This window comes from Pteronotus mesoamericanus, unplaced genomic scaffold (genome assembly GCF_021234165.1).
Source record: "Pteronotus mesoamericanus isolate MK-2021 breed Mesoamerican mustached bat unplaced genomic scaffold, CSHL_Meso_final contig_73, whole genome shotgun sequence".
NCBI classification, from domain to species: Eukaryota; Metazoa; Chordata; class Mammalia; order Chiroptera; family Mormoopidae; genus Pteronotus; species Pteronotus mesoamericanus.
In genome coordinates, this window is record NW_026555245.1 from 525,233 (window position 1) to 551,977 (window position 26,745).

The following is a 26,745-nucleotide window of genomic DNA, read 5'->3' on the forward strand; positions in this document are numbered from 1 at the left end:
CCCTGACTGGATATTGAACCAGCGACCCTTTAGTTCACAGGTCAGAGCTCAGTCCACTGAGCTACACCAGCCAGGGCTATAAAGAGTTTTTTATAAGATATAATAATTATCAACAAATACAATATTACAGTATTATAACATTATAATAGTTGCAACATTATGATTATGAGGGATAAAAAGCAAATGACATAAATCTCCATCAGTGGAGACTGATTAAATAAATCATAGTACATCCATTCCACAGCATACATATAGGAAGCCTTCTAAAAGGAAGAGGTGAGATCCCATATGGATTGACAAGAAAAGATATTCAAGATATATATTTCTTTATTGTGGTAAAATGCATGTAACATAAAAGTTACCATTTTCATTATATTTTGAATATGGATGATCTGATTCATCTATGCTTAAATTTGCATATATGAATACACATTTTAAAGTCTGAGGAGATATAATAAACATAATCGTTTTGACTTACAGGAGCACTTTCATGTTCTTTAATGTATTTGAATTTGTTTACATCAAAGTATTTGAATTTGTTATGACAAACCAATGTTATGTTTTTTTCTCATCATTTTTTTTTCCACTTTAGGAAACAAATGGTCAAAAATCATGCTCTTTCTACTGTATTATGCCTGCCCAGGAAATACAGCTTTTGCCTCATAATTCCCATATTTTTCAAACAGGTATGCACACTGACAAATCAGTGAGATGAATGGACTATGGAAATGCTGCCAGATACTTGTACACTGCTGGTCTGGCCAATCTTATTCCTGCTGGGCCCTGCCAGTTTTGACTGTCCACATAGGACTCAGTTCCACTCACTTTCTTCTCAAGTTCTGCACAACCTTGTAGCTTTTGGGAGGCAGAACATTTCTTAGGAAATAGAAAGCCATACACTTTGTTCAGATACATTCTTGCCTCTTATTTCCTGTTTAAAGATCTCCTGCAGTCTCACCTTCACCATAAAAGAGAAGCATGGGGACAAAATTATTCTCACATTCCCCAAGGTAAAGCCATGATCACTGATGCATCAACAGTCTGAGTGATTCTCTTTGGCTCTGGCTTCCCTCCCATTAATGTTGCCGCTCATTGTGTTGTGGTTTTCAGTATGGCCTTTTAATGTGGTAAAGTAGGAAAGGGGTCAGGAAACTTGGAACCAAGCCCTGGCTAGGTGACTTCAGAGGAGCTGCTCTGCTTTACAGAGTGTCTGTCAGCTTTTTACTCTGTAAAATTGTAATAAATAATAAATGCTGGATTTTTAGGGCAGTGAAAATACTCTCTATGATACCATAGTGATGGAAACATGTCATTTTACAATTGTCCAAACCCACAGAATGTACAACAAACACAAAGGCTGAACCATAATGTAAACTGTGGATTTTGGGTGATTATGATGTATCACTAGGTTCACCAGTTGTAACAAATGTACCACATTGGTGTGGAATATTAATAACAGGTAAGGCTGGCTATGCATATGTGGGTTCAGGGAGTATTGTAGAAAATCTCTGTACCTTCCCTTCAATTTTGCTGTGAACCTAAGACTGTTCTTGTATGTTTTTCATACAAAAGATTGTTCTTGTAAGTTTTTCATACAAAACTTCGTATGAAAAAAAGTTTTAATTAAAAAATTGCTATTTCTCTCTCTCTCAGGATTGCAGAGATTAAATTAGATAATAATAAGGAAAACACTTTGAAAGCATAGGTTATGATACAAAGATCTATTTTTTTCTGAACTTAACTTTTTATGATTTGCATCATAAACTCTTAAATCAAGAAGCATGTCTCTAAATCTGTTTTCTATGATGTAGCAACTTAATAGGGAATTAGGAAAGATACTGAAGAGTCGGGAAAGCTCACTTCATTCTTAAAACCAACCTGAGGAAAGGGGAGGGGAAAGGGGAGGGGAAAGGAGAATCAGGGGAAGCTGAGGGAAGGGTATACAAGGACTCTCTGCACTGTCCTTATAACTCTTCTCTGAATATAAAATTATCTCAAAATAAAAAGTTTCTATTTTAACTACTTCTGTATTGTTTTAATTTATTCCATCAAACATGTATTACTTTTATAAGTTAAAGAAACCAATAAATATTTTTAAAATTGTTAATACCAGAGATAGAAATTGGAAGTCATCTGCATTTAGGGTTGAAAGCTGGAGCAAAGAAAACAAAGGTTTTAGAAAGATAAGCAATTGAAAAAGCAGCCTGATTGGCAAATCGGAGCCATGTTACTAAAACTATCCAATGTCAGATTGAGGAGTTTTTAAGTGGTGGGAGCAATTGAAGGGTCTCGAGCAAGGGATACTGTAATCAGCAGTGTTTAATTCCCAGAAGAGTAATATAAGAATAATGCACAGGATGAGTTGAAGGAAGAAGAGGCAAGTTGGGGAGATGAACGGGCTACTACTGCAGTGGTCCTGAAGTCCTGGAATAAGTTGGTGCGGACATGAAGATGCTGGCAGAGAGTATGTAAAAAAAATTAATTAAATTAAATTATAAACATATGAACGTTAGATAATTTGAAAAAAGTACTACCGTATGATCATGATTAGTTTACCAGTAGGATAAAAGGGAAAGAGTTGGGTCAAAATGTCCCCCTAGGCAGGTCAAAAGGAGACAGGAGCCAACTTGAAAGGGCTTCAAGAGGCCAAAGCTGTAACAATTTGAGCGACAAAATAATGATAGTATTGGATTATAACCCCCCCAAAGAATAAATATACATTAATCCATACTGATATAATTAAGTGATTGAATAAATAAATAAACTGGGAGGAAGGGGCAAATTATTTTTTAGGACTGTAAGTTTTATATATTAAAAAGTTACCAATTAAAATTTATTCAAGAGTTTTATTTGTAGAAAGAATGAGACAAATTTAAAAATACCTTTAGAACATCATAGTTCTGATGTTCTAAACATCAGTACTGATTGCTGCTGGCAAGATCCACTGATTGCTAAAACTTGTGGGTAAAACTTTAAGGAAAAACAAGATTGCATAGCCTATAAGAATCTCAAACAAAATATGTATTAATTACTACAGTTGTTTTGGCATGTGTGCACAAATTCTTTGATACTCCTCCTTCTAGGAAATGGAACTTAATTCCCTTCCCAATGATTACGGCCTAGACTTAGTAACTTGTTTCTGACTAATGGAATGTGATCAGAGCAAGAGAAAAATAGTAACTCTACAGTGAAGAAACCTGGCAATTACTACCCTAAGTGATTAAAGTTAACATCACCAATAATAAGTCATATACCCCCTGATATGCTGTGATGCAATAAACACATCATCTATATGGTATTCTTCCCCAAAATCCATAACCTCAATCTAATCATGAGAAAACATTGGGCAAATCCAAATTGGAAGAATATTCTAGAATATGTCTGCCCTATACTCTTCAAAAGTCAAGGTCATGAAAGTCAAGAAAAGAAACTAAGGAGACTATGGAGACATGTTGATGAAATGCAGTATGGATCCTGGAACAGAAAAAGGGATATTAATAGAAAAACTGGAGAAATATTCATACACCCCATAGTTTAGAGGATGGTGTAGATCTGAGCAATGTAAGATGCTAAGATTAGGGGAAGTTGAATGAAGGGTATACAAGGAGTCTCGGCACTATCCTTGTAACTATTCTGTAAATATAAAATTATTCCAAAATAAAAATATTAAAAATGACCCTCAATTTTTTTAAGTTAACTGGGGAAATGGTTGTGCCATGAATAAGATAAAGGTAGTTTAAAGGAACAAGTAGGTCAGAGAGGGGTATGACATCATGGAAGTAGTAGGCAGTTGGCAATGTGGGTCTGGAGCTGAAGAGAAAGGTCAGAGCTAGATATACAGATTTGGGAGTAAAACCCAAAAAGATATTACTTGAAATAATAAGTTTATTTATTTCAATAAATAATAATACAATAAATAATAATAACAATAATACAATAAATACCATTATATTGTATTTCCACATGCAAGAAGAGAGCATGTGAAAGAAGTCAGTGACTACACTAAGGAAAGGACCTATGTTTAGAGTATGACTGGAGAATGGTCAAAGCAGATAGATATAGGACGTTTTCAAAAAAGCCCAGGGCCGTCTGTGTCGCCTGCTGAAGCCAGCCGTTCTGTGTGGGGCTCTGGCAGCCCTGGCCTGGCCAGCACCATGTGTGCATCCTGCGACAACTGGCACTGTGCTCAGTCCATGTAGGAGTTCTTAGCCAAAGACATTGATGGGCACATGGACAAGTACCAGAGCTTTGTGTGCTTCATCATCAACACAGTCTTACAATGAGGCAAAACAGACATAAACTACATTCAACTAGCCTGATATGCTGAGTGTGGTTTATGGATCTTGACTTTCCCTTGCAACCAGGTTGGGAGCCAGGGACTAATGTTGAAATGAAAGAGTTCACTGCTGGCTATAATGTCAAATTCAATATGTACAGCAAGATCTGTGTGAACGGGGATGATACCCATTCACTGTGGAAGTGGACAAAAGTCCAGTCCAAGAGAAGGGACATCCTGGGAAATGCCATCAAATGGAAGGAACTTCACCAAGTTCCTCATTGACAAGAATGATTGGCATGGTGAAGCACTATGGTCACATGGAAGAGCCCCTGATCATTGAGAAGTACCTGCCCTGTTACTTCTAGCTCTACAAGTGTGTATTCCCCATCCAAACCCACCACCTGTGCCCCCCAGAGCCTTCCACCTGGCACCCATGACAGTCTGTCGAAAAACCAGCCTGCTGGTGGGCCAGACCTGAGAACCCCATGTGCTGTCATGTGGTAATAAAGCATACAAATTGGCCACACACAAAAAAAAAGCCAAAGGAAAATAGAATTTTTAGAAAGATCTGGTCAGCATTGTCCAATGATACTGGAAGGTGATGGAAGATCACCTGAGAAAAGACTACTGGATTTTAAATAGGAGCTCAGTGCTGATCTCAAAGAGAACAGTATTAGTAGAGTATGTATGGAGAGATTGGGTGGTAGGCATAGGAATCAAATGATGAGGACTCAGGGAAAGCAGGCTTGCTCAAGCCAAGCAAATGGACTTGTGTGGGTGCCAAGGGGAAGGAGCACCTGGAGGAGAGTGGGACATTCCTGGGCAAAGAGGCAGAAAGTGCTGGGGCCCAAAGTTCAAGAAGTAGAGAGAACCTTGACCAAAAGAAAGACTCTGCCATTTCCTGCTGCAGGACTCAGGCTGAAACCTAGAAGCTCTGGATCAAGGATTGCTTTTTGTTTTCCATGAGCTAGGAAGCCATTCTGTTTCCCATGTCCTAGCTTATCCCACTGTGGCCTAGAAAGTTATGCGAGACAGGAAATGAAGTAAGCTGAACTTAATTCATTCTCTCTTCAACTTTTATCTGAGATGGAGAATAATTTGTGTATTAAAATTAGGCATTAAACAGCATTACAGAATGATTTCTATGGGGTGTGTGTATGTATAATAAAAGCTACCCCTTACTGATTACTTACCATGTGTAAGGGATGGTAGTAAGTACTCTATATGTATACATTATCCCATTTAATCCTCACAACAACACTATGAGATGAGTATTGTTATTTTCCCCATGTTAAAGATGAAACACAGACCCATACAGATGAGAAATTTGATCAACATCACACAGATAAGTAAATAGCAGAGTTAGGACTTACTCTAAAACTCACTTTTAACCACTGCTCTATACTGCCTCTTACACTCATGTGCATGTGTGTGTGCACATGGACACATAGGGAAGTAGGTTGTGTGCCAGGAGGTTAACATGGGATATAACTCTGGGTGATATGACTAAGGGTGTTTTTTTTAATCTTCTTTTGTCCTGATCTGGTATGGTAACTACATATTCCTCTTGAATTAAGAAAGAAATCAATATTTTAGCATTTTATTTTATTTATATAAGTTTTAAGTTCGGTCCTCTTTGCCAAAATTCTGTAATATCCATGACTGGAACAAAGCAGGTACATTCTGTTCAACTGCAGACAAAGGAGACTCTACCTTCTCTGCAGCAGTACAGCCTCTGCAGTGACAGGACAGAGAATCTGGCACGTGTGTCTGTGCGTGTGTGTGAGTGAGCACGAGTGCAACGGCTGCAGAGGAGAGGGGAGGAGCTCTCCGAGGATGTGCCAGATGGAGAACTCTCTCCCTCGCCTACAGCCACCTTGTCCCTGAGCCAGGCCCATTTAGTCCTGAGCATCCAGAGGTACTTGAGGTATTTTTCACACATACCAAGATCCTCAACTTTACCCTTTGTTGTAAATATGGCCAGGGAGCCAGGCTGTTGGCATGAAGCCCAGGCTACTGCCATAAAGAGTGATTGGAATTATTCTGGAGCTACTTCAGGTCAGGCAGGACATGGTCCAAACAGGCAGTTGGTATTTAGGATGGGCAGAGAGGAGCCAGCAGCATTTAAGTTTGGCATTAACCTACAGGCAGGGCTCTCATCCAAAGCTGCCCAGGTCTTCAGGTGGAGGCAGCTCAGGACCCTGGATAGCTCCTACAGAAGGTCTGAGTCCCTGCCAGGTCTGAAAAGCCTAGGTGGCTAAGTCCTTAAGGCCCTTGCTTATTTAATTTTAAACAGCCTTCCTGTACATGTCTCTAGCTGTGAGAGGGGCTGCCGTCTTCTCTTTCGAAGAAAAGCCCTGTGTATCCAAGAACTCCCCCTTATCCCCTTTAACTCGTGCCCTACCTTCTCCCATAAACACCTAGGTAGACTGAGCTCTCTGCTGAGGCCACCATCGCTCTGAAGATGAAATAAGCTTTCAAGACAACCATGTCAACTTCTAAGGTGTCCTTAACCAGGGCCTGACACCCTGATACCTCAGAGCTGTAGGAGTCTAGGGGGAGGGTAAGAGTAGTAGAACAAGGGAATATGAAATGGGCCTTTGTCTCCAATACCCCTGCACTGCCCTCTTCAATCTGAGAATGAGGAGTAAGGGGCAGGGGAAATTCTGAACAAGTTTTAAGGCCTGAAGCTGCAGCTTTGTATCACTGTACCTTTAGCCTGGCAGTGGGAATACATTTGATTTAAAGACACCACTTTTAGGGAAGAGCACTGATATAAGGTAGAAGGTCACAGATGCAGCAAGAAGCAAAAATGAAACTAGTGAGTGGAGCTTCACAGCCTGCTACCTGTACCCTAGCCATGCACGTGGCCCCTAGACAGAGGAGAGTTAAATTACCACTGTAGAGGGGTTTTCTTCCCAACTCCCCCAAATTATCTAGAGGAGGACTGTGTATGAGGAGTCTGGAAGAGCAGAAGAATCATAATCATCTACTAGGGATCTGATTTTGTAGTTGAAATTTCCTCCTCTACCTCCAGACTTCTTCCATGGCTAAATGAATCGAAGCAAGTAAATGAAATTACTGTGCTCTCACTTTGATTGCCTGAGCTAGTGAGTGAGGGAGAAGGTAAGTCTGCCTAAATTGAAGATAAGTAAAAATACTCTGGATCCCATCTCTGCCAAGCAGCCCTGCTCTGGGCCTTGTGCAAAGCTCTCCTCCATTGCTTTCTTCACCTCTTATAGGCTCCTGGGTCCCTTACTGATGGCAATCTCTGAGCCCAAAGGCCATTTGACATGCTTTATATAAAAGAACTTCCTGCCCTGGGTGGTGTGGCTCAGTGAATTGAGTGCAGGCCTGCAAACCAAAGGGTCCCTAGTTCAATTTCCCAGTTAAGGGCACATGCCCGGTTTGCAGACTGTGTCCCCAGTGGGGGGCGGCACATGAGAGGCAACCACACATTGATGTTTCTTTCCCTCTCTTTCTTCCTCCTTTCCCCTCTCTAAAAATAAATAAATAAAAATCTTTTAAAGAAACGTCCTGATCAAAGAAATAGGTGATAAGGCCATATTGACACCACCAGAGAACAGCTGCAGGTTCCCTTTCTTAGCCAGCCAGTCATAGTGGGATAGGAAAGGGCAGGGAGGAGAAAAGAATGTCTGGTGTTTCCTACGCCATGAATGGACCTGTCAGAAGTGGGGCTGGAAGGACTAGGGCTGCCCCCACCCGTGGTACTCTTGGAGATGAGAGCATTAACAATGTAGTAACTAATTTATTGATGGAAAGATGCTCAGAGGATCTGGATCCAGACTGTCTTTCAGTCCGCCCCCGCTCTTGCCTCTAGAAATAATGTATTTTAGCATCCAGGTGAGGCCCTTACTGTGGGATTAAGCACAGGCTTCTGACACACAAGGAAGCCCGGAGGAGAAATAAGAACTGATGAGGACTCTGCCAGATCCCAAGAGAGTTGTGTGTGTTGGTTTTTGTTAAAGTAGAACAGGTCTAACCTCATCCAAAACTTGCTTTTGGCCTGTTCTCTAAGGAGCAAAGGTGCCCACCCCCCATGTTTGCCTTCCTTACAGTGGATGCTCTGCAGTCATGCTATATTTAGAAGCCGTGATTATGTGACCACAACCCTTACTAAATTGAATACAATCCTGAGCATTCAGAAGAAAAAAACAGTGCAGGACTCAGGGGAGGGAGCAGCTGGCTAGAAAGAAGGGCCCATGAATTCTAATCCCAGGACTGCCATCTGGCATTGACCTGGGACAACTCATTTACTTTCTGCTCTGGGGGCTTTCTAGAATCTCAGGGCCTGAATAAAAACAGACCTGTGAGCTCAGAGAGTGAAACAACCTGTCTAGACTGTCAAAGTCAGTGCGCTCACAGGCAAAACTGGAATCCACCAGCCCTACTCTCTAGCCAGAGGTTTTGTTTACTGTTCAGGGAGGTTTCTTGTGTTTTCCTTTGCTGTCTCCTTGCCCTTTTGTCTGAACTCCCAAGAGCTCCCTTGCCTTGGGCACTGCACTGCCTGGTAAACACAGTTGCAAGCCCCACATTATCAAAAAACTCTTTGAACAGACAAAGGATCAGAGCAGCCCCACCTCCCTCCAAAGAGTTTCCTGTTGGTTTGGATTCCAAGCTGGCTGCCCACTCCTCTAATACTCAACAATAAGAGTTGGGCCTTATTCATATAAAGGCCCATGTAGGAGTCTAAATCTGATCCACAAGCAAAATCAGAGTCTGACCCTTGAGTCACAGAGAAAGCCCTGTCTGCTTAGCTGGTGGTCAGTCCCCACAAAAAGCTGACCTGGGGTTGAGCTGATGCTTTAACCATGGACCTAAAGTAGGATTTTAACTAGGCCAAACCTTCAACAAAGTAAGTGAGAAAAGGTTTTGGGGACTTCTACTTTGGCTGTTCTCCAAAATAACTTCCTGGAAGGTAATCTTTTAGCCCCTGGCCAGAGGCTTACATAGATGAAGTGGCACTACAAGAAGTACACAATGCAACATCTGTCTGGGACACCATTAGATAAGCCCTGGCACAGCCTGGCAGACCACTGGCCTTTTGCCACCTCTCTGTTACAGAAATATCTTTGCTGTGGCTTCAAAGCAAGTAGAAGGAAATCTATTATCACGCTATGGCCCTTCATTCTCTGTGTTAGGCACTGGGAGGACACATTGGAGAAAGGCATGGTCCCCGCCTTTATGAACATTTATTAAACAAATAAATTATACAAATAATCATTTAAGTAAAATTTAGTAAGTGCATGAAAGAAATGTATAGGAGGGAGGGACTGTGAGAGTATATTATAGAGGGGCCTAATCTAGCCTGATATTGATGAAGAGCTTCTTTTAAGGGGTGACGTGTCAGCCAAGGCCTGAAGGACAAGTAAGATCTAGACTTGAGGTGTTCAACCAGAAGCAAAGAAGACTGGTGATGCAAAGTTTTGGGGCGGGGCAGAGAGTGTAGGAGACAATGTTGGGGAAATGGAAAGGACTGTGAGTGATTGTTTCTTTACCGCCATTCTTAATTCAGTGTGAATGACTCCTTTCAAAAAAAGGGGTAGCTGAGACCCACCAAAAGTGCCACGACTTGCCCCTGGGGGAAGCTGGTGCTTGTTCCATCTCCATAGCACACAGGACTCTCACAGGAATGCTCAAGAGAGACACTTCTAGCCCCAGCCTCGGGTTCACACAAATAGAGTTGGTCCTTACCTGGGAGCATAGCTCAGAGGAGGAAGGAGGGAGGAGGCAAGAAAGACCGGGCACTTATTTTTCCTACAAATCCTCTCTGTATGTTTTTCCATTGCTTCGAACTGTTTATTAATACATGACAGAAGCCATTTCCCTATTTAGATGGTTCCACTGGGAATTCCACACCATCAACCCCCTCCTGAGGTAGATAAAAAACGTCGGCTTTCAAGATTTTATACTTGGATTTCAGAAACTAAATTACATTACTACGTCCGGTGAGACGGCGCCGTTGCCTGTTCCTATCTGCATGCTCCAGGCACTGTGAGGCCGATAACATCAGCCTGTGGAAGCAGCTCGATCCAGACAATTTGCAGCTGGCTGGAGCCTGACAGTAGTGGGGGAGGGGGAATGGCAAAATTCTCTCAGAATCCAGAGTAGCCCAGGGTTGACTGTAGCCTGGAATCCAGGATTTTCAGGTTCTTTCCATAGACCATTAGTTCTCTCCTGTCTGTGGAGAGAGAACTTGTTTTAGTCATACCTAGATGTAACAAGGAGTTGAAAATTACTCTCCTGAACCTTGGAATAAGATAAAATCACTGAGGATCTAATGCTCAGGTTTTCATTGAAGTGAAAGATAGAAGGGAGTGGGGCATGGGTGAGAGAGTGGAAATCATCATATGAACAAGGCAGGTTCCTACTGCCTATGAAATTAGGTGTCCATATAAAAGTCAAAATATGCCTGGAAATGGTTATTCTGTGCTTCTTTGAAGCCCAGATGTGAGGCCTTATAACTAACCTTCACTGCTAAAAGGTTGTGAAGAGAAAGCATTGTTCCCCGGCCAGGAAGCAGGAACTTTTGAAGTTTCCTTTCTAATTGTGACCAAGCTTTAACACAACAAAACGATCATCCTTTCACGAAAAAAAAAAAAAAATTCAGCCTATTTCAGATCCATCAAATAGCATAAAATATTCAACTCTGGTAGCATTTTTAGACCTATTTTTGAAAATAGTCAACAGTCTTTCCATCCCCAAAATATGATTTTTTTTCAAAGAGCACTAGGTCCCAAGATCAAGGTTTTGGGAGAAGTCAGTCTAACCTCATTGAGGTTGCCAGTCCTCTGTCCTAACGCAAGCCTGGATTTCCTTATACCTCAGTGTCCTCACCACTCACGCATAGCTTCTAGTGTTTGGATGCAGGAGACAAAAGAACTAGGATCAACTCCAACTCTAACTACATAGTTCTTAACTTTCCTCACAGCGGATGCATGCAGTTACTGACTCTATTACTATACTTATACTAGGGAAGGGGTAATAATGAAGTCAAGTGATTCTTTAGTTTTACTCTGTTTTTACAGAAAAATATTACTGATGGTTTTTAAAGTGAGAAATCATGATCATCACATAATCGATAGGACTTGGAGTATAGGTACCCAGGTTGAGCCTCTGCTGGATGTTCATAGTTGGTGAAATAACTATTCAGGTTTCTAGAAAAATCTCAGTACAGCCTGCTCTACTCTGTCCTGGATTTCCAAGCTGCTCCTCTTAGGTCTGTGCAGGCCTCCTGCCCCAAGAACTAGAAAACCATGGTCTTTGCTCTTTTTTGCCACTGCCTAGGGTGGATGATTCAAGGCTAAGTCAGGGACCTGTGGTACAGCCTGAATTTGGAGCACCTACTCACCTCTCTGCTTACTGTTACTTCAAAGTTGGTCAAGCCCTGGTCACCCTCCCTTGCCTTCATCCCATCCTTGCCCACACTTCTTTTTTTTAAATTACTGTTGTTTTATTTTTAATAAATTTTATTGATCATGCTATTATAGTTGTCCCAGTTATTACTCCTTTGCCCTCCTCTGCCCAGTACCACCTTTCCCTCCAATAATCTCCCCCTTAGTTCATGTCCATGGGTCATGCATATACGTTCTTCGGCTTCTCTATTTCTTATACTATTCTTGACATCCCCCTGTCTATTTTGTACCAGTTATGCTTCTTATTCCCTAAACCTTCTTCCCCATTCTCCTCCTTCCCCCTCCCAGCTGATAACCCTCCAAATGATCTCCATGTCTATGATTCTGTTCCTATTTTGATTGGTTGCTTGGTTTGTTTTTTTTAGATTCAGTTGTTGATGCTTGTGAATTTGTTGTCATTTTAATGATCATAGTTTTGATCTTCTTTTTATTAAATAAGTCCCTTTAACATTTCATGTAACAATGGTGATGGTTAACTCCTTTAGCTTTACCTTGTCAGGGAAGCACTTTATCTGCCCTTCCATTCTAAACGATAGCTTTGTTGTATAGAGTAATCTTGGATGTAGGTCCTTGCTTTTCATGACTTTGAAAACTTCTTGCCAGCCCCTTCTTGCCTGCAAGGTTTCTTTTGAGGAATCAGCTGATAGTCTTAAGAGAACTCCTCTGTAGGGAACTCTCTGCTTTTCTCTTGCTGCTTTTCAGATTCTCACTTTACCTTTAACCTTTGGCATTTTAATTATGATGTGTCTTGGTGTGGTCCTCTTTGTGTATAACTTGTTTGGGACTCTCTGTGCTTCCTGGACTTGTATGTCTATTTCCTTCACCAAATTAGGGAAGTCTCCTTTCATTATTTTTCAAAAAAGTTTTCAATTTCTTGCTCTTCCTCTTCTCCTTCTGGTATCCCTATGATTCAGATGTTGGTACCTTTGGAGATGTCCCAGAGGCTTCTTCTACTATCCTCGTTTTTTTGTTTTTTTTTTTTTAATTCTTGTTTCTTTTTTTTTTTTTAAAGAAACAGTTGACCTTATTTTATTTAATTTAAGATTTATTTACTTACATTTAGAGAGATGGAAGGGAAGGAGAAAGGCAGGGAGGGAAACATTGATGTGTGGGAGATATATCAACCAGTTGCCTCTGGCACGCCCCCAATGAGGCACTTGGCCTGCAACCCAGGCAGGTACCCTGCCTGGGAATCAAACCAGCAACCCTTTGGTTCTCAGGTCAGCACTCAATCCACTGAGCCACACCAACCAGGGCTGAATTCTTGTTTATTCTTGCTATTCTGGTTGAATGCTTATTTCTTCCTTATGTTCCAAACCGTTGATTTGAATTTAGGCTTCCTTCCCTTCACTCTTGGTTCCCTGTAGGTTTTTCTTTATTTCACTTAGTGTAAACTTCACTTCTTTATGTTGTTGCCATACTCAGTGAGTTCTTTGAGATTCGTGATAACCAGTGTTTTGAACTCTGCAACTGATAGCTTGGTTATCTCTGTTTTGTTTAGTTCTTTTTCTGATGTTTTGTCCTGTTCTTTCATTTGGGCCATATTTCTTTGTCTCCTCAATTTGGCAGCCTTCCTATGTTTGTTTCTGTGTATTAGGTAGAGCTGCTTTGACTTCCTATCTTAGTAGTGTGGCGTATAGTAGAAAAAGCCCCTGTAAATTATGTGGGGCAGGGTCTTAGGTAATCACCAGGGTGGAGCAACATGCTTCACCACTTTGTGGCTCAGTATTGGGGGAGGGCTCAGAAAGGGGACAGTGCTGCTACCTGGCTTCTGGAGGTTAGTCTGGCATTTGCCCTGTTTCCAGTTATTTCACCCACTTCCTGTATGCAACTGGCACCCTTCCAGCTGTTTCCCTGGTGCTGAACCCCAGTGTGAGTGGGTTTGCATATGTTCTAAGACTTTGTGGTCCCTTTAAGCGAAGTCTTCTGGCAGTTTCTTCCGCTACCCCAACCCCCACTGATTTTTACAGCCAGAAGTTATGGAGATTTATCTTCCAGACGCTGGAACCCTGGGCTGTATCATCTGGCCTGGGACTGGGATCACTTGCTCCCAAGGTATCCCTCCTGATTTTTATCCATCACACATGAATGTGGGACCACCAAATCTGCTGCTACCACCTCTCTGTGTCACAATGCATCTCCACTCACACGACTCTGCTAGTCTCCATGTTTTCTCCCCTCCTATCCATCTTGATGAATGTGGCTTCTTTAAATCCTTGGTTGTCAAACTTCCATACAGTTCAATTTTCTGACAGTCCTGGGTGGTTATTTCTTTTGAGGCTTAGTTGTAGTTCTCCCTGTGGTTGCACAAGAGGCAATGCATGTCTACCTACACTGCCATCTTGACCAGAAGTCCACCCACACTTCTTAATAAACAGTAGACCTGCCATAATCTCTGGACCATGCCTGGACTTCTCTAATGGATGGCTTCTCTTTGTGGGGAGTCTCAGGCCTCACACCCATAATTGTTTGGAACAAAATAAAGTATTGCTGAAATATCAGGAAAACAGAGAACAAACATTATGTCCTGAGTTCTCTTAGTTGATGTTCAAACAACTTGTCCTTCTCTGCTGGCCCTTTCTCCTACCCTCAACCTTCCTCTAGTCTCTAGAGCATCATATAAGTGCTCTTCCAGGATTCTGGTTCTCATTCCTTCTTCTCTTACATTATTCTTCTAAAAAACTTGTCCTTCCCAGACAATTATGACACCAGCCTCTCCTTGGTCCCCTGCCTGTCTGACCACAGCTGTCAGTCTTCTGCTACCCCTTCACTATTGGTGTTCACCAAGTTATTTCCTCTGATGCTTCATATCTATAGACAGACACGTACTCCTGTACAAAACAAAATAATTAGAACTTTTCCTTATTTCTCTTTCTCTGTCTTGTTTGGTAGCACCACAATTCATCCAGTCACGTGAGCCAGGAGGCAACGTGGGAGCCATCTTTGCCTAGATATTTTCCCTCAAACCCAAATCCAATCAGCCACTGAGCCCTGGCCAGTTTGACTTCAATGTGTTTTTCTTTTCCATCTCCTTTCTTCAACCCCACTGACTCTGCCATTTTTCAAGCTTTTATCACCTCTTGCAATGCCTCTTATCTGGTCTTCCTGCCTACAGTTTAATTATTCCTTCCCATTTTTCTCTCTACACTGTTCCCAGAGTGATCTGTTTATATAAGTCTGACAATGAGCTGAAAATCCTTCAAAAGCTTCCCATTATTTCCAATTAAAGTCCAAAGCCCTGAACATGACTTATAAAACCCTCCATGATATTAAGCCTTCCTCCCATTCTAGCCTCATCACCTGCCACTTTACCCCTTACTATGTAACATTCCAAAAGAGTTGAGCTATTTCCTTTGCCTGCTGTATAGTCATGCATATCTTCCTCCCTGCTTCTTTCTTTTCTTCTTTTTTTCCCTATTCCTTTCTTCTTCATCTGGTTAACTTGCACCTTCTATTCATCCTTCATGCCTAAGTTTTCTTTGAAGAAGTCTTCCCTAATTTCCCAGGGTAGGATCAATGTTTCTGCCCTATGTACCTACAACATTCTATACAAACCTCTGTTCCAGCATTTGGCATATAATTAAAATTTTCTGCCTATTCATTTGCCCTACTCACTGGTTTATTAGCTCTTCATGGGCAGAGATCATATTATCTTTGTATCCACACCACCCATTATAGTACCTAAAATATAAGTGCCCCTAAAATGTGGGACCAGAACTGAGTTTTGGTGGCTGAGACTTTTCATCTCCTTTTCTTGTACAGACCTCTGCTTTTCTCTCCTGGGCTCAGCATTCTTAGTTCCCTTTTTCTTGCTTGCAGCTTCCTGCCAGTATTGCGCGCGCGCTCTCTCTCTCTCTCTCTCTCTCTCTCTCTCTCTCTCTCTCTCTCTGCTTCTTGAGTTATTGACTACTTAAGTGGCTCCAATATTTCCTTCCTATGGAGACTCATTGAGCAGGAAGTTGGTGATCAGAAAGCACCCATGACATTTTCTAAAGAGGAGTTCCAAGTGTGTGCTGAGCACTGAAGACATAATTAGACTAGTACCAGCCTTCAAGTATCTGCTTTACAAGACAGCAGTCCCACAGCTGTGTAGCTCTGGCATGCTGTTAATCTCGTGACTTTATCTCATGTCTCTGAGGAGGGGCTGGGTTACAAGAAATGAGCAAATTATATTCAAATCCTAGTGCTACTACGTTCAAGGTGTGACTTTGAATATATTACTTTATACAATTTGGTTCTTCACTTTTAAAATGGAATAGTCACCCTACTTGGTCTTTTAGGAGATTGAATGAGATAATATAGATAAAGCTCCCAGTACCATAGTTGTATATATAGCAGGTATTCAAGCAATATTATCTAAGATGATTTGATGAATTCCAGAAGAACCACACCTGGGCTAAGTTGTTTTGAACAACTCCTTTCCTGGGCCCAGCCAGAACTCTCAGCAGAACTGCCTCATGAGCTCTGGGTGGTCCCCCCATTTCTTCCCCCACCAAACTATTTTTCTCTTTTCACACTAAGGGTATAACCAGGTTAAGGCTGGGGAAGAGAACTCTTTGAGGGGCTTGTCTGGAGACGATGTGGGTGTAGAAGAGTTGGCCAAGAGCCCTGCTATTTAAAGTGTGGTCCCTGTACTGAAGCACTGGTGTTTCCTGGGAGCTTGTATGAAATGCAAACACTCAGGCTCCATTCCAGACTTACTGAATTAAAATCTGCATTTAAACAATATCTACAGATGACCTGTATGCACATTAGTGTTTAAAAAGCACTATCCTAGAGATACATAGATAGGCTCAGCAGGTGTGGAGGGATGTGGGCTGTGCAGATGTGTCAGAGCTGCCTGGTCAAGGCAGCACAGGTGGGGTGGAGCTGGGGGTGGGGGGTGTTGTCAACAGCAAAGGAGGTGTTCCTCAGAGATGTGGGCTATGGGCAGCAGAGCTGTAGGGGAGTCTTTGGGTGAGTGTTGGTTGTTGGTTGTTTCAGGGACCCTTCCTATGGGTTCCTCAGGAATGAAGCTGTACTCTTGAGTTAGGCAATCAGTGTCACTGCACCAGCCAGGGAGTGACAGGTGAGCAGGGAAAAAGTCTCTCTATATCCCTGAGCCAGGGACCGCAGGACTATCTAGCTTAAAAGATGAGTATTATATACCTGGAGAAATGTATAACCAGCAACTGGCTAGCTCCATGACTGAAAACTTGCCTTGAGCTTGTGCTAGGCTAGGATCTCCCTTCCCCCTACTCTTCCACCACCAGCTGGCTACTCCTGTGCCTGTCTCTCTCTCTCTCTCTCTCTCTCTCTCTCTCTCTCTCACACACACACACACACACACACACACACACACACACACACACACACACTCTGACTTCTTGGTTAGCCCTTTCCAACCTCCTTTACTTTTCAACTGGGCCCTGAGTCTCCAGGGTCCCTTAGCATTGACCTCCCTGCTGAGCAAAGTAGGACTCATGGGAGCGACTGCTGGAGGCAGTGAGGATTTGTTTTGCCAGAGCATATATCCCTCTCTTAATCACTCTTAGGACTGAATCCCTGTTTGCCTTCTCAATAAAAATACTTCCCCAGCCACCCACCTAGAGCCTCTTAACTCCTCTCTGTGGGAGACTTGTTTGTGCATCTCAGTGGTAAAGGAAAGCCCCTGCTGTACTCAGCTGACCCCTGTGGCAAAGTAGGGGTTGTAGCAGCAGCAGCAACTAAAAGTAGTAAAAGTACAGCCTGAGCCCTAGAAAAGAGCCAGTCATTGCTTTAAAAACCTCTTGCCAAAGTACCCAGTTACCTAATACCCAGATGTCTTGTTTAACCAGGCTTTTGCCCAGGTCCGACCACCCTTCATGCCTTTCCGACTGTCACTCTCTTTTTCCTGCTTCAAAAGTGTGTGCGTGCCTATCTCCCCTCCTTAAACTGAAGTTTCCTTGAAAAGAATCAGGTCTTGATGTTTTTCTCTTCCCAACATACATTGTGCCCTGACCGTCCCTTGTTGGTGATCAATGAATATCAAGAGTTTTTTTAACCTGTGGTCAGCTTACTGATGTTTAATTATTGGCATAACAAACAGGAAAATAATAGGAGGCTGCTCTGGCTAGAGAGCTGAGCTTTAGAGCTGTCTTTGTGAGCAAAAAGTGGGGCTTGCAAGGCATAATGGAAGTTAGAAAGTTAGAACAGTCTGAAAATGAGAGGAAGGGCAGGAGCAGGAAATGCCACAGAAGAGAACCTGTCCAATGTCAGCCCTCCTAGTCCATGGTTCATTGCAGACAAGTAGCTCTTTATTCTTCCAAAGCCAAAAGAAAGGGATCAGAGATGACAGCTCTGTGAAAGCATCCCATAGACTGCCAGGCTATTACTTTGCTTTCTTGGAAAACCAGCAAGTCCAAAAGATTCATGAACCAGTGCAGGCCAGGCATAGTTATTTGAGTAAGTGAAATTACAAAATCCTCAAGTGAGATTTGAGGCCAAGATCTATATGAGGATCTGTAAGTCAGTCTGGCCAGACCAAACATCAGTGTCCACTGACATTTCTTCTTCTTCAGGTTTCTACCATGCTCAGAGCTGGAAACTAGTCTCAAGAACTCTCCAACCAAAAGACCTCTATTGATTTCTGGGCAGCCTCTCTCCTCAGTGTCCTATGCTCCTTTCTTACCTTAGGGAACTGGAATCCACATCCTCAAAAGAAATGGAAAGGTATTTTGGACCACACTCCCCAAAGCTCTGTTAGCCCTAAACACTTCTTTCCCTCCTCTAGGCCCTCCCTGAGGAGCACCCCAGGTAAAAGGAAACTCAACCCAGAATTCCCAGCCCCTCCAGCTCCCTTGATTGTATAATCATTCTCCCTCTCCTTTGAAAGGCCTCATCCCCAAAATCTGTGTTGTCTGACTCTGAATAAAAAAGAGGAGAAGGGACTTACTTCTTCTCCGCTACTCACTCTCATACCATTTTCTCCTACCTCAGGCCCTGCCAACCAATCTATTTTTTCCATTTTTTTTATTGTGGTAAAATATACACAGCATTAAGTTTACCATTTTAACCATTGTTTATCTATTTTTAAAGAAGTTTACATCTTTATCCCTTTGTCTATTAAGTGAAAGGGTCTTTTCCTAAAGAGGTTGAAATGGGCGGACAAGGGTGAGCGCAGGATGTGGGGCTCCAAAACCTTTTAGGTCACACGATTGTATAGGCCAACACCTGTGTCTCTAGCTGGTTCAAGGTAAGACAGGAGCCTCTTCAACATCTGGCTCAGGGGATGAGCTTAAGGGCTGGAAGGAAGCGGCTAGACCAGGCCAGGCCCCCCAGAAGAACCAAGATCTCTCAATTTCTGGCTATGGCTCCTGCTGCCTGGGTCATTAGGTTTGTTCCCTGGGCCTTTATGCACAAGCTTTCCTTAAGCCACAGTTGTTACAGTGGGTAACCCTAAGTTGAAGTATTTGTCCTATATCCCAAACAAAGGCTTCTTAGTAATAGGGATTCCCTGTGAGTGGGAACATGAATGAACAGCAGAACATCAATCTAGAAAAACAGTCCTACCCATGAAAAAAGCAGAACAGGATTTTAAATCTTTTTAAAAATTCACTGGTACCTGATCTCCCCATTTCAAAAATGAATCCAGTTTTTTGCCATCTTAGTACTAGCTTTATATCTTTTATTATTCTTCTCTCTCTGTGTTTCTGAGTAGCTGTTTTTGAAAAATAAATAATGAGGAAGGGAGTAGGAACTGCCACTCCCAATGGGATCACTTCCACAACATTTTGGCTAATTCTCCCACCCTAAGTCTGAAAGCAAAGGAAACTCATTCTGTGACGTTTGCCTCCTGGCTCTGCAATTACAGTCACAGTTCCTATGGCTGACATGCTGGCACAGGCCAAGGACCAGCTGAAGCATGGCTGCCAGCTACCTTGGGAGTACTGATACTCCATTTAGAGCTCTTCCCAAGCCTCGGTGTAACAGTCTTCTCTCCTTTCATTTTTAATTGGTGGCCTCAAGTCAGGAGTATTTTGTTTGGCAAGTGATGCCCGGAGGAAACTATATTCTTTGAAAGAAGATTCCCCAGAGGGAACTAGGTAAATAAGGACTGGAGCAGAGCTCTCTTGGAAGATAACGGATAGATAGGATGACCTGAAATTCCCTGACACACAGTGAAAAATAAAATATTAAAAACCATCTATAGCTGTCAGTCATGACTTGAGGCATTGTAAATGGGAACAATTCTTTGGGAAAGCAGTTTGGCAATGTGTATCAAGAATCTTAAAAATGCTCATATTTTTGACTTAGTAATTCTACTTGATGTAGGAAATGATCCCAAATGCAAATATACATGGATTTCTGTAGAATATTATTTATTATAGTGAAATTTGCAGTGAATGTCCCAAATAACTGAATGTTTAAAAAGTTATTGTATATTGTTTCTATAGATATTACACAACCATTAAATTGATGGTTACAAAACTATGTATAAATAGAGTTGATTATTTTCTAATACTAATTTTTAAAAATACAAACTATCAGATACAGTGCATTTTTCTTTAAATGTTGTTCCATGTATGTGCATTAGTTGGTACTCTGGTTACAGGAACAAAATCCAACTCAAGCTAGTTTAAGCTACAAAGGAAACTGGACTATAAGGACATGAGGGTTTCTCATAGTGTCTAGGGTCAAGCATGTGTGCAAGTCTTGGAAGAGTGGGATAAGTTCTAGAACCAGAGCCTAAAACCTAAGGAACACTCTCTATCTCTTGTGTTTGCTTCTTTTTGAACATCAGCTCTATTTTATTCTCATCTTCAAGCCCAATGGCTTTCTCTGCTACCTAATTCACAGTCTTGTGCATTATATCTCCCCTTATTCCTACTTCCCAATTCCAGGGAGACTCTGATTGGCTCCATCTGGTCCAACCAGGATTAGGACCACATAGAACCAACATGGTGCCTGGAGGCCCACCTCTGTGACCATGAGGAGTAGCACTAACTCTAGAGAGGGAAAACTCCAGAGTGTTGCTACATTAGTACACACACAAGACATAAATACATTAGAACATGAACAGAGGTTGTCTCAAGGTTGTCACCCTCTTCCATTTGGGTTTTCTCAATAACAGCCACAACAAAGACACTAAAGCTTGGTGGGGCTTGTTTTTAGTAGTGGAATCTCTCCTAAGAACTATTTAAGGGTACAGAAAATCCTCAGCTACTCATAGGGCCCATTTGAGTTCTCAAACTCTAGCCCAAGCATAATAATCTTCTTCACTTCTTTTTGGCAAACTTTGTCCCAAATGCTCTGCAAAAATATGTCGTGCATAAAGAAAGAGTGCTTTCCTCCTCTGCATTCTGCTATCAGCACCCAGTCCAAAACTGGAAAGAATGGACACTCAGTGTTTAGACTTTATTGAATTGAGTCTTCTTTTAGAGAAAAACCTAGAAAGATTGAGGCAATGTAGATTGATGAAAGAGGCCTGCCTGAGCTAGACAGGATCTGCTGCCCCCTCTCCTAAGTTCAGGCTTCACAGATTTTTCCTCCAGCTTTTCAATTCTTCTTCCCCTCTTTGTAAGGGCCACTAACAACATTTGGAGAGACTGTCTCCTTTATGTTTCCATGACTCTCCTCCAGGTCTTCCCCAAAGGCCTTAGCCCTGTGAAAAGCATTTGTCCTTTCCTATAGGTGGGATCCCTAAAAGTCTTAATATGTCCCAAAGGGATACAAGTCTTGGCCAATTGCCTGGCACTGCAAGCAGCTCCGGGAGAAATCCTGGAGAAGGGGCTGTAGGGAAATAAAAGTGGAAGCTGCCTAACAAATGGACTCAGGAAATAGGACTCAGGACTTTTGGTCATACCATAGAGTAAGAGCTGTTATTGTCCTAATGATTCTCATGTTGAGATGTGGAGTCAGAGACAGATGGGAATGCCTTAGAGGATGAATGAATGGCCATCTACAGAAAATAGAGAGGTCTAACCAAAGCCTTGATTGCTACTGTATATTTTTGGACAGGAGATTAAGTTTCTGCCCAGCCATGGACATTGAACATAAAGGCATTGTATATCCCTCTAAAATATGATGTCTAAACATGCTTCTCCCCATCCACTGCTAAAAGATATTTTGGAAGAGTGGCATAACTCTGAACAGAGGGACCACAGCCCCAGGTAGTTTTTGAGTTGACCTCTAGACGAATTGTGACAGAAACAGAGTTGATCTTTGATACTGTCTCATGCTGCACTCACCTGTCAGAGAGTGGTCTGAGCTCCAGGTCTTCCCTGCTTTCCTGTTTCCTTATCAGCACTGTCTTCCTGGCCCTTTCCTGCTCTGGGTCTGTCCTGCTCCTTGCTTTTGCCCAGGGGAACAGAACAGGGGATAGACAGGACTCTATTCTAGAAGTAGCCTTTCAGCATTTCACAGCTCTGAACTGCCTCTGCCAACTCCCCTCTTAAAACTAGAGGAAAGCGTATGTGTGTTCATCAAAGAAAGGTTAGATGTTTGTAGAAGCACTGTGTGTCTTCATACTTCATTCTAAATCCACTTGAATTTTAATAATCAGAGAACTGGTGCTTGGAGGCTAGGACACAGGTAGCCTTTCTTGTGGGAAAACATTCTAATTGAATCATGTCTCTACCCTGAATCATCCATGCTCAGTCCACAAGACAAAGGCAGAATTGTTCAGCACCACGGAGAGCGCCTTTTTCCTGGCGTTGAGATCAAGGGTGGGTGAAAGATGAGAATTTGTAGCTGGGAGTCCAGCCAGTCTGATCTCCTTCCACTCCTGGCCAGCTACCAGGTATCCCTCTTTTCCCCTCCCTGTCTCATTCAACCCCTTTCTTTACCTAGCTTTTAGGAATGAATTCCCTGAACTTTCTGTTCATCTTTCTGCCTCCACGCTATCTGCATACCCCACCCATATTTACCTCCTTTGCATTTTGGTAAGGAGCCTCCATTCTCTGGCCCAAGGTTCTCGTTCCACCTCCTCTTGACTCCTTGAAGACCATTTCTCATCAAACGTCATTTCTACCCGGTCCTTCCCCTCAGTGGTGTTCCCTAGCTCCAAAAAAAATCCTACAACTCCAAAGCCTCCTCTGGCTGTTATTCAATCTCATTTCTTCACTTCTGAGCCTGGCTCCTTGAAAGAATAGACAGTGTTCCATTTCTACTTCCTTATCTCCTATTTCTTCCTAAATCCCCTGTAATCTAGGCTCTGCTCCTACCCTTCAATTAAAACTGAGCTTGCTGAAGTCACCTACGCCTTCTTTATTTCTAAATATTGTCTTTATCTTATTGATCCATCTGTTTGACACTGCTGACTTCTTCTACTTTGACACTACTTAAATGGTTTTCTAGATCTTTTCCTATATTTCATCTTTTTCTTTTTACTCAGTCTCCTTCTTCCATTCATTCCCAAAAGTTGGATATGCCCCAGGGCCCCACTCTTGGTTCTTGACTTTTATCACTCTCTTCAGTCTCTCTGAGATGACTAACTATCCTCTGTGGCTTCCATCATCACCAGCCCATACATCTTTCCTGAGATCCCAAACTTCAAATGCTACTAATTAATGATATCAAGAAGGTGTCCAAAGGACACTTTAAAACACAAAATGTCTCAAATTGAACTCATCTGGCTTTTCCTGGTAGTGTAGCTGTGCCTTCTCCTTCATTGTCTATCTTACTAAGTAGTGCCCCTTTCCCAATTACTCCAGGCAGAAAATTAGGAATGCCTGGACTCCGACTCCTACATTTTATCCCTAAAGCTTTTCAATTCTGCTCTTTTTAACATCCTCCTTTCTGTCCTTGTATATTCTGCTTCTGTTTAGTGCCATCTTCTGCTGACACTGTTGCAATAGTTTCCTAATTATCCTTACCTCCAGTCTAATTCACCTGCCACCCATCTTCTACATGGTTATCAAAGGGTCCTTCTACACCTCAAATCTGATCATGTTACTCTCCTGCTTAAGGCTTCATTTATTCCCCATTATTTTCTGAGTAAAGAACAAAATCAAGGCCCATCTTCCTCCACCATCTGAGCCCTCCTGACCCCAGGACTTTATCTCCTGCAACTTTTCATCATACCTTTTAGGTTTCAACCATAACAAAATACTGGCTTATCCTTGAATATGCAATGTTCGTTTTATGCTTTTGAGTCTTTGCAGATTTTTCCTGAATGTCCTTTCTCTTCCTCTTAAGCCAACTGCTGAACTAATGTTTTGAAATCTTTTAAGACGGCTTCCTCTGTGAAGTTTTCTCTGATCACCTTCCCTTCATCACTTTCCCGTCTACTTTTCTATGGCTCTTGTTACCTTTATTAATAATTATTGTAAACTCCTTAAGGATGGGCCTATTTTCTATTTTTCTTTATGAGCCCCAGGCTTGCCATTGTTAATAAGTGAGGGGAAATTGAAGCATGTGGAGTAAGGAGAGAAAGAAGTCAGGATGTCCCATTGGCCAGGCCCTCCTCACCCTGTCCCTGGTGAGACAAGGTGGAAAGAACACCTTTTCACATATACCCCCCCACACACATAAGCCAAGCCCCAACCTGTGTGGTCCCACGGCTGCAGCTATGGGCCAGTCACTCGCAGGACACACTGTCCATGATTGTGTGGGCCTCATGGAACCTGTACTAGTAATAACTTCATAGCCAACACATATATAGTGCTCAGTATGTACTATACTAAGTACTATTCTAAGTGCTTGCATTTATTAACTCATTTTAGCCTCACAAGAACCTTTGATGTAGATATTAGTATTAGTCCCATTTTAAAGATAAGGAAACCACAGCCAAGGTCACACAGCTAGTAAATGGAGGAGCTGAGATTTATAAAAAGAATGAGTTGATAAGTTGATAATTGTTGAAGCTGGTGATGGTTACCCAGGATCTCACTATATTGTTTTCTCTATTTTTGTGTAAATTTCATAATTTCTATAATAAAACATTTTTAAAGACTAGATTGGATTAAGTCAATGGATTTTAACCTTTTTTTTAAAGTGACAGAATCCTTTCTCCGACCAAAAATCTTACGGAAAGGCTGATATGGAAATGAAATAAAAGTAGATCTATTCTGGTTTAAAAGAAGTCGGATTCCCTCTTATGCTCCCTTCATGTACTCAGCCCCTCCCAAGCCACAGGGTTCAGGGGACACAGTTCAGTGAAAATCAGTGGACTGGGCTAAGTTTAAGGATTCTTCTGGCACTTTTGCTTTCCTCTCGTTATGTTGGCTCTGCACTGGCCATTGGCCTATATATCCTGTCCCAGAAACAGTAAGACAGGGCTATTAATCATTCCTGTAGCCGGTGGAAAATTTAAAGGGTTGTAGAAACATGGGTTGCTATTAGAGATGAATTTCAATGTCTGTCTCTGCTGAGTGTTTATTAATAATCTTGCTAATCCCCACTCTAGTTCCCGGATCTAACTCCTATCAGATGTCCTTGGGGGGCATTTTAAATTCTCCCTGATTTCTTGGAGCCAGATGCTTCCTTCTGCCTGGATTCCTCTCTGATACTTATATTCATGAATATTTCACATTTAAGCTCCCTGATTACATTTCCATGTGATGATCATTGTGCATTGGCTGCGTTTCTCAGGAAAGACATACAGGAAGTCCACAGTAAAGGCTTTAGTTTTCAGGCACAGTGCCAGAGATCTTTGTTCTTGCCATTGAGATGGCCTTTTATCATGGACAGTGACGGGGAGATGCTGAATGGTGGGCTTTGCATGTGACCTCTCAGTATAGGGCTTTGCACCCTGGCTCATTACCCAAAGGGACTGGCAGTTTCACTCAGGGATCAAATGACACCAGGTCCTTCCCAGTGACTTTAAGGACCACATGTGGGTCCCTGTGACCAGAGTTGCTCAACAGCTTCCCAGCCCCCAGTCAGGCCCGTCCTTCCTGTATCTCCCTCCAATGTTACCATTGCTGCCAAGTACCTCCAGCCTGAGAGAAGAAACTGATGAACTCATCTGTACGGAGGGGGAAAAAGTTAGCCCCAAATGCCTGAGGGCTTATGTTTTAAAAGTCAGCTCAGGGAAAGGACAACGAGGCTTAGAACTCTCATGAGATAGATGGGGTGGAGGGTTATGGGGGAGATGCATGATTGGAAGGCGATGGATTTAGAAGTCACTAGTGTAAACATGTTAATCTAAACTTTAGGAGATATCAGGATTCCCCAAAGAGAGAGAGTAGGGCTGAGGTCAGGACACTGCAAAGGAAACTAAGGGCTGTGGAATGAGGCAGAAATGAGTGTAACAAAAGCCAGTGAAGGAAACCATTTCCAAATGGATGTGGTATGTGACTGAGGAAATTAGAAATGTGCCAGTGCTTCCCTGGTAGGGTCCCACAGTTACCTTTCTGGGCTTTACCCTTTGGAAACCCCCCTCAGGCTGCTTTGGAAGTGAGCCTTCCCTGTGGCCTAAGGGGAAATCCAGAACCCAGCTGTCAGGTCTGCATGTCTCCTACAGGTAGCACCTGTGAGGCTGTTTTGGCTCCAGAGAGCCATGTGAGGGCTACCAGAGGCCTGCTTCTCCAAGGCTGCAAAGGAAAGGTGCTGTCAGTAAGGAGTCTCCCAAGGAGGAGCTGAGCCAAAGAGGCAAAGGATGAAGGACTGGAAAGCTTTGCAGCATGGGAAGTTACCACTGCAGCACCCGACCCTTTCTGAGCAGAGACTCCTGCCCTGTTTGCCTTAACCACAGCTGAGGGTTAGGGGTCAGAGCAGAGGACAGAAGCCCAGGTTCTGCCCTCAGGAACTTGCAAACAACTGTGGCAACACAGCCCACCTAGGGCCTTGCACTCTGGGTGGCCTGAAGGAACACAAATAAGGTCAGGATTTCCCTCCCAAACATTCTAGACTTTTTTCCTTTCCCCTTAGTGACAAGCATGTTTTCATTTCTACTGCCTCGTTCTAAAGGGAACAAAAGCCACCCTAATTATTACATATCCTTCCCTTGCCAAGTCACCAGCAGCCATTCAGATCTCTGGGCCTGACTCTCTGGGATCAGTCCTGGAGCATTCTACCTGCCTATCTGTCTGCTCTCTGCATCCCCGGAGGCAAAACAGGAACAGCCTT

At 42.5% G+C, this 26,745-nt stretch overlaps 1 protein-coding gene and 1 pseudogene across 4 annotated transcripts in view; both read left to right on the forward strand.

The window, feature by feature from the left end:
• FAM219A (family with sequence similarity 219 member A) overlaps window positions 1–26,745 on the forward strand; it is a 52,703-nt gene that overhangs the window by 17,741 nt on the left and 8,217 nt on the right. The window lies entirely within an intron of this gene.
• LOC129078201 (phospholipid hydroperoxide glutathione peroxidase-like) lies at window positions 4,110–4,684 on the forward strand (annotated as a pseudogene).